Source organism: Gallinula chloropus (assembly GCF_964237585.1).
Source record: "Gallinula chloropus genome assembly, chromosome: 5".
In the NCBI taxonomy this organism is placed as follows: Eukaryota; Metazoa; Chordata; class Aves; order Gruiformes; family Rallidae; genus Gallinula; species Gallinula chloropus.
The window spans coordinates 57,713,642-57,719,641 of record NC_140090.1 but is presented as its reverse complement, the minus strand read 5'-3'; the positions used below and the strand labels follow the sequence as shown (position 1 = coordinate 57,719,641).

At 35.8% G+C, this 6,000-nt stretch overlaps 1 protein-coding gene across 1 annotated transcript in view; it reads left to right on the top strand.

Annotated features, from left to right (window-relative positions):
* The window catches only part of LRMDA (leucine rich melanocyte differentiation associated), a gene marked incomplete at both ends in the record, with an annotated part of 657,780 nt that overhangs the window by 554,711 nt on the left and 97,069 nt on the right, over positions 1 to 6,000 (top strand).

Below are 6,000 nucleotides of genomic sequence, written 5' to 3'. Positions count from 1 at the left end.
CAGGGCTAAAGGTGGGTGTGAAGCTATATTCTGTTCTTGGTGTAAATTATCAGTTTATGGTGTGTTGGAGATCAGATGTCCTGAAAGTGCTGTAATGCACTGTATTCTGATGCTGACCTGATGCTACTTTTTAAAGAGAAAGGACAAAACCAAAATCGTGGATTTGAATACATGCCTGGTCTTCAGAGATTAAAAAAAAAAAACCCAAACCAACAAACCAACTGCCAAATGAAAATAATTGCAACACACTGCCTTCCTTCTCCCCTCCCCCCCTCTAGCTCTCAAGATATTTATTGTGGCTTTGACTTTAGGTAAGCACATTTGCTTTGAGCTTGGATTTCTGTTGTTAGATTAAGTGGCTGGGGTCCAGTAAGGCAATAAGTAGAATGACAGTTGTAAATGCCTCCATTCTATAAAAATACATTAAAAGTACCAATAAAAGCCAGGTATCCTCAGATCTGTTTATTTAGATGATAGTGAATTAGGAATATGGTGACTTCATGACTGATTTTGGAAATTGTCTTGGGAAAAGAATCGCCAGTAGCATTAAGTATCAAAAGCTGTGTTGCCTGTATTATTGGTTGACTTCTCCTGCAATAAAGCAATTGTGTTGCTCTAGTAGACATTCCAGATATGTCCAACCAGAGCTGGAGTTTACCAGGTTCAGTGTTCCTGTCTTTGCTATGGTTTGAGAATGATTGGTCTCACTATCGAAGAGGAAAAATATATTCTCCAAACTATCAACTTTTTACCCTTGGCTGTGCATATAATTCTTTATTACTTCTGTCTTTACTCTTCCCAGACATACTCTGCTTTGCACGCTAAACATGTGCTGAAAACTTCCTTGATGACTAAGCCAAGTTATAAATAAAGCAAATGGAGAAGAGAGTGTCATCCAAAAAAAGGGTAAAATTGGCTTTAAAAGAGGGATAGTTAGCATGTTCCAATAAGTTTATACTTACATATATATCTGTGTATAAAATATATTCACAGGGAAATACTTAAGAAAACTTTCCAAAATTCCAGGTGTTGTAAATAAAGCTTGGAACAACCTGCTGGCAGCACACTCAACTATTTATATAAAGAAAAATCTTCACAAGTCCATTAAATTGTAATTGGAGTCAATAGAAAAATATCCAAGAAAAGAATGAAATACTTAAGCATGCTATTTTAGGTTCAGAACATCTTCAGGATTTTTCTTCACTGAAGGCTTTCAGTGTTGTAAAAATTGATTGAATCAGCTGTTGCATATGTAAATACTGACAGCTTTCTATGCAAGCTGGAAAGAAGAATGCTGCAAGTCTGTGAGTGCTCTTATTTGTCCTTGGAAAAACTTGTTTACTAGAATCTGAAAGTCTGTCAAATCATTTGGTGCAGCTGTAAATTGATTTTTGGGTTATTGGGAGTGTGATCAGGAACAAGCTGAATGTGTTTGAATGGTACAGTTTTAATTGGACATGTCTTACTCTGTTTAGCTATGAATTTTGCAGGGAGACCAAAATCATGTCATTCTCATGTGCTGTACCATATTTAGTACAGACTATACTCAGGAATTGTAAAAATTTCTCTCAATTTGAGGGCCACAAATAGCATATGACAGTCCAGCATCATGGTGGAATGATATGGAATAATCAGTGTAATTATATCAAGTGTTTCTTTGCTTGAATACATGAAGAGAGCAATTAATATTGGATACACATTTTTATGCCGCAGAAAATTTCTCCCCATCCTGGGAAAGTTGTTTTCCCTTAAATTACTTCACTGCTTAAAGCTGCTTTTGTAAATGGAAACTTTAGTTGGTCCCATAGTTCATATTTTTTAGCAGTATATGTGTTGGCATTCTACACAGGTTCTGGGCACCTGAAAGTAATATGACTTGATTATGAGGTCTAATTGTTGTCCCATTAGGTAAGCCTTTCAAAGTGATACCTTTACAGCTATCTTTGTTTTGGTTCCAAAAGAATGATCTCAGACTCCTAAGAGTCTATCCTTGGTCTTTGTTAAACTAACTTTTTGTATTTAATTTTATGTTTTTTAGACACTAGTAAGTTGCTTGTGTGAAGTTTGTACAATTTTCTTCCCCGGATAAAACAAGCCAGTTTAAAGATACTTCCTCCTATCATACAATGTGTTTAATTTATTTTTTAAATTCCATTGCTTATATTGTTCTAGTTTTCAAATTTTCTATCTTGAGAAGCAATATTAATAAATCATGACTATCATGAAATTGTGGTTTTGCAGTTTATTTTAAAAAAAATAATTTAGGTACCCTTTGTATAAACAGATATTTATAACATTGTCTCTTACCTGATTTACTTGAAAATCTATTAATTTGCCAAAGCCATTTTGTTTCCAGTAACATTTTACAAATGATTCCTTTTCTCGTGCCCCTGTTTCTGGGAACAACCAGTGGTAAGTCTGTGCCATAGCTTACTGGTAAAAGGAAGAAGAAGCTATTTCCATTAAAAATGAAGCCTGTATTTATGTAAGTAGTTTTTGGAACCTTAGTTTGGATATATGCCAAGGTTTAATAGTTTCAATCTATTCTGGCTTGTAAGAACTTCCTGGACAAATCCACTGTCCTGTTTTGGTGTCTATTCAGTTAATTATCCAAATGTTCTCTTGTGCACAGAGTGCCCCAATGAAAAATTTCTTTTCTTTTCTAGAAGCATGTTTGAGTCAACTGACAGAGCTATATTCTTACTTTCTGGGTCAGTCTAATCTGAGTTTGAAAGTAAACTGCATTCAGAAGCAATGCCCAGAAATCCAGGAACATAATATTTTTAAGCATTTAACTCTCTGAAGATAATTTTAGAGAGCATTTTTAGAACAAAGGAAAAGAAGTTCCTAAACTTCTCTCTTTATCTAAAAGAGGTGTGCTGAAGATTTGTTTTGGAATGAAGATCTTTCCAAATTTGTGATGTTTTAAGCAAACAAAAGCATAGGCCTTACAGTGTATGAGAGAGACACCTGAACTTGATCTGTCTGTTTTTTGTTTGTGGTTTTTTTTTTTTTTCCTGTAGTCATTATTCTGTGCTGTTGTACTTGGATTGTTTGGCACATTAAATTATCAATAATGACTGCTATGACTATACAGAATGCATTCTGATTGATTTTTAGGTTGTACCATGCATAAAAACCAGCTACTACCTTTATAGGAGTTGAGATATGTATTATGTCAAGACAGAAGTGTACCTTAGAATGCACAAGAGGTATTTAGCCATACAGTTGTACTGGAATTTACAATCCAATAGTTGTCAAAGGAGGCCTACTACTTTCAAAATTTGGTCCTGAAGGAAATGGAAGAATTTTTGGAAAGCCAGAGGGAGTAAAATAATTGATGTGTTGTGTGAAAGCCCCAAACTATTCTGCAAGAATTTACCTGTTCTGCCTCAACATGCTCAGTCTACTTTAGAAATAAATATTCTCAGGTTCATCTGGAACTAATAATGTATATCAATCCTTCAAGAATTGGGCCTTGAGTTTTAAGATAATACTTTAAACTTTCTGAAGTAAAAATATAAAATTGACACATGCTCTTAAAAATTAATAGCCAAAGTTCTTATTTTGGAAGACTTTAACTAAATAAATGTGCACTCCAAAAAGCCATGCTGTCTTTAAATCACAGACATAAAAAGAAAAGGAAATCAGTTTGCATAAAAACTTACTTCCAGAAAAATAATTATCCTGTTTATATTATCATTGCAGTCTTCTCTGTTGTTGTTATTGACACAGTTGTTAGGTACTCATTGTGTTTTCAAGCCAGAGGCTTATTTAGAGTTTGAAATTGATTGCTGGGAAAGTCACAAAGCAATTTATGTAGCAACTTATCATAATTAGTTAGCTTTCTTAATGTGAACTGCACTTTATGCTTATCAACTGATTTTTCTGTGTATCTGCATAAAGCAGCTCATTGTTTGATGTCCAAAAAGAGGAGGATAATAATAATAATAATAAAAATAAACCTGTGGGGAGTAGTTTATCATTCAATTAGTTTAAGGAATCTTAAAAAAATTATAATAGAAGGTCTCTACATATGTGTATAAGAAGTATTTGCTTTAACTTGTCAAATAACTAAGAATAGAATGAATAGGAGCACTGCAGGCAGATGTAATATATGGAAGCTCTGTATCAGGCAGAGATGCTGTGGACAGCAAGAAATTTCTTTGTTGGTTTACATGAGATGTCCTTTGAAAATACCATAGTTTGTAAGCTATGATGTTATGGTGAGTGATAGACTGTATACCTCTTAGGCTAGGATCTTTTGACCATGAGATGAATAACCTTAAAACAAAGAAACATAAAGTTCACAGTAGCACGGAGCAGGCAAGATCATATTTTCCAGAGGCAGGAACACTCAAAAATAAACTGTGACATTTCCTAATAATGCCAGGAATTATGTCCCAACAGTGAGTTGTGCTGTGCTCATGACTTAGCCCCAAGGGGAGTGGGTGGAAATCCTCTTTCTTTTGGCACTGCAGGAGAACGCTAAAATAAGGAGTCTGTTATAGAGGTGGAAGAGAGAAGAAAAACTTAATCTGATTTAGCCTGTGTGAAACAAAATTGGGTTCTAGTGCCTTGCTTAGTTAGTTTTTCAGTGTTGGAAATGTACAGTAATGGAAGCACGACAGATGTGGGAGAGGCATGGAAAGCAAGGTGATGGTAAAGATGAGTTCCAATGTCAGGGAAGACTTGGTTAGGAAAAGATTTTGTTTTCCTTCCCTAATTTCCCATAGTTGAAGGGTTTGGAAAGAGAAAATCTGTCACAAGTGGATTGAAGTCCTTGCAGTCAGGAGATATGAGAAGGTAGTGTCAGGTGTTTAAAGAACTCAGTTGTGAGCCATTTCTGATGCAGTTGAGAGAAAGGCAGGCCAGGCCTTTCTCACAGCCACTACTGGATGGCTCCTGCTTGTGTCAATAGACCTGACAAACCTTACATTTGGAGACGTAGTAACAGTGCTGACCCATGTCTGTTTCTTTAGTGATACAGCTAATTTCAAACCTCTATCTGTTTGGTTTTTTCCTTCCAAGCTGCACTCTAGTTTACTGCCTCATTTTTTTCCTATGCAGTTGCTTTGCTGGGAAAAGAATAGGTAGAAGGGATGAGCGAAACAATGTTAAGTGGGAATACTAGAAGGCACATTTCCTGAGAGTCTTATTGAAATGCTTCCATCTGAAAACAGAAGACAGTGTGTGTTGGTATTTGCCCTGAGTCTGCTAATACATTAGATGTCTATCCAGGTTGTGTGAATTGACACATGGTCACAGATGTTGCCTTTCAAAGGAATCGATATGTCTGGTACACATACACGTAATCCATTCAGCTTTCAGCCATGGAGTCGTTTATTGCTGGGCAACAATGAAAGAGCAGATAAAAGAGGTTCTCCTGTTGTACCTCTCCTGTGCCCTAATCTATTTATTTACTGGAATAGAAACACCAGCAATAGCGGTGGTCTTTTGTATAACAATTTACATCACTCGCTTAGTAGGGATAGCCTCTGCCAGTGTCTACGTGTTTCTCCATAAAGCATGAAGACTTTCACAAATGTGGAATAAATTTGGGCTGTATTTGAGTGTGACCTTGACTAATACGGTTCAAAAAAATAACCTTTCTGGGTTATTGGATTCATGTTCTTGTCAGAGGGTCAACAATTTCTTGTCTGTGTATACAAGAGATGTTAGATTTGAATCAGGGTATCATAGATTATTAAAACTACATAAAAATGTACTGTTATCTTTTGTATTGCAATGATAAGAGCAGCCAGTCATGTGAAATGAGGGTGGAGTGAATGAGTTCAGGATGACTTGCAGTTCTGTGCAAAGTCAGAAAAGTTAAAATTTGGTTTTAAATGCTAGCCTATTTTAATTTGTGAGACTTCTCTGTGTTCTGTGGTTTAAAAGTGAACCAAGAGGTGTAACCAAGCTGACCAGAAGTAAGTTCTAGGAGGATCCCTTCCTGAAGTGCCATGTCTCTGTGGAAATAAAATATGGGTGTTTTCT